Here is a 2,619-nt window from a genome sequence, read left to right on the forward strand (position 1 = left end):
ACCGTAGGGCTCGGCGTGGGCCAGCACTGGCTCAGTGGTGAAAAGTGCCTTCAGAGTCTCCAAGGCTGTCTGGCATTTTTCTGACCGAGACAAGGGGGCACTAGGTTTGGAAACTTGTTTCCCGCCCCCCCTTAGTCTTTAACAGATCCGTCAGGGGCAGTGCCACATTGACAAGGTTGGGAATGAAAGAATGATAGAAATTAGCGAACTCAAACTTTGCAACTGCTTGCACGTTCAGGGCAGTTCCAAAGCCAACAAGTTCTGGACCTTGCCAGGGTCAATTTCAATGCCTGCAGGAGATACCCGGTAGCCTAGGAAGTCAACACAGTCTTTGTGAAATTCACACTTGGCCAGTTTTGCGTACAAATGGTTTTCTCGCAAGCAACGCAAAACCTCCTGCACCAGGTGCACATGCTCAGCGGGGTTTTCTGAATACAAAAGAATGCCATCCAGGTAGACCAGGGCTCCCTTGTACAACAAGTCATGCATCACTTCCTTAATTATGTTCATGAACACGCCGGGTGTGCCGGCCAAACCGAATGGCATATCAGTATATTCAAATTGCCCCAGATATGTGTTGAATGCTGTCAAATACTCATGCCCCCTCTTTATTCGCACTCTGTAATAGGCCTCCCTCAAATCCAACTTGGTAAAGATCCGTGCTTTGCGCAGTGGCAGTATCGTAGCCAATGAGGTTAATCCGAGGCACGATTATTGCTAATTGAAAACTTTCCCAAATGAGGTAGGCATTGGAGGTTGACAGAGCATTCAGTCCTCTGTAGTCAAGTCTTTATTATTACGGTACTAGACCAGTAGTCAAATTACAAAATACCCAAAAACATTTGGTATTAACAAGGTACATAAAAGAATAATTGATAACTAAAATATTATAAAATTTAAAAACATTCCAGCTCAATCCTCTGTAATCCGTGCACAGTCTCAAAGTGCCGTCTTTTTTCTTAACAAACAACACTGGCATGGCCATGGGGGAGGTTGCAGGGTGGATGAAACCCCTTGCTAAGTTTTTGTCCAGAAAGGCCCGCAACTCGGCCATCTCCCGAGGGCTCATGGAGTACAATTTTGCCCTAGGGAGTGGTTCCCCTGGCTTTAGTTTAATGGCACAGTCCGTCTTTCAGTGGGGCGGCAACTGATCACACTCCTTCTCTGCAAACACATCCTGCAAGTCCCAATATTCCCTACACAACTCAGGCGGTCTGGCATGGCACACCGCTGTGTGTGGCACGGCCCACACGCTGCCCTTCCAGGGCACTGCCCTGTGCCGCCCGTCGGCAGTGGTGCCGGCACCCCGGATCATTAAACCTAAGCACCCATGATCTCCTGTGATCTCCAGCGCACACTGGGGTCATGTTTGCGCAGCCAGTCCAGACCCAATACATGCGGAAAAGCTGCACTGGGGGCCACCACTGGTTGAATCTGTTCCCAATGTTCTGAGACTTCTAAGTCCAGCAGGAGGGTGTGGGACACCACCTCCCCCCTTTCATGCACTTCCCATCCATTTGGCCAAAGTGAAGTGGCTTGTCGAGTGGCTCCACTCCCACCCCCAGGGTTTGAACCAGGGTCGGGTTAATCAGGGTCCGGGTGCACCCACAGTCTAGAATGCCCTGCACCCCCACTCTCCTCCCTGTCCTGGGAACAGTCAAAGTCACTGGGAGGAGCAGTAGGGGGATGGGACTCACTGAGCGCTTTCCCCTGCCTCTGACCCACCGGCATGGCCGTTTCACAGCAGGTCATCTTCGTTTCCTGACAGCTCTGGGAAGACCCTCCCTTTGTCGGTTCCACTCTTGCTAGTGGATGAGGACAAGTAGCCAAGTAGTTACACAACAAGGGGTCAGCAACACCTTCGCTGTCTTCTTCCTGGTGGTCGGTCCCTTGGCCGGTCCGGCGGCAGACATGCTAGGTGTGGTCTTCACCGGGGTCTTCTCCTGGGCCGTCGCCTTGGCCTTTTTAGAGGGGCAGTTGGCAAGGAAGTGCCCCTGTCCTCCACATCCCAGGCAGAGCCCCTTCTCAGTGCCACGCTCTCTCCGCTGCATCTGGGGTGGAGGATTTTGGCGGGGGTTTCCACTTTGGGGTCACTGACTTCTTCCCTCCCTTGGGTTTTTCCTCCTTCAGTTTGGCCGCCAGGCGCATCCTCTTCTCCACTTCACTCACCAGTCTAACCCAGCCCATCACGGTCTCCGGGTCATCCAGGTTCAGGCATTTCTTGGCCACGTCCTTGTGCAGCCCCTTCCGGAACGCCTGGACCCATTGCGCCTCCACCTAGTGTGGGATGGAGGCCACCAATTTCCGGAATGCTCAGGTGTACTGGCCCACCGACATTGATCCTTACTTCAGGCTTTGCAGGTTCTCCTCCGCAGTCTCCAAGGGGTCCTCGAAACGCTCCCACATGCAGCAGATGAAGCGGTCATAATTCCGGACTTCAGTCCAGGCGTACTTGTAGAGACTGATGAACCACTTCGCGGCCTCGCCATCTATGCAGTCACCTGCAAAACGCACCTGATCCGCATCGTCCCGGAACGTGTGTCCAAACTCCGCCATGTAGCCCCTAGAGTTATATCAGGAAACTGTGGAACTCCTCAAGCTCCCCATTGAAGCGGGTGC

The 2,619-nt window shown here is 53.0% G+C and overlaps 1 non-coding gene across 1 annotated transcript; it reads left to right on the forward strand.

Moving 5' to 3' along the window:
- The first annotated feature begins 660 nt into the window (after positions 1 to 660).
- Positions 661 to 808, forward strand: LOC143821170 (U4 spliceosomal RNA). The gene has a single exon (XR_013225712.1). It is a non-coding gene; the product is annotated as a U4 spliceosomal RNA (small nuclear RNA).
- Positions 809 to 2,619: the final 1,811 nt, after the last annotated feature.

This window comes from Paroedura picta, chromosome 11 (assembly GCF_049243985.1).
Source record: "Paroedura picta isolate Pp20150507F chromosome 11, Ppicta_v3.0, whole genome shotgun sequence".
NCBI classification, from domain to species: Eukaryota; Metazoa; Chordata; class Lepidosauria; order Squamata; family Gekkonidae; genus Paroedura; species Paroedura picta.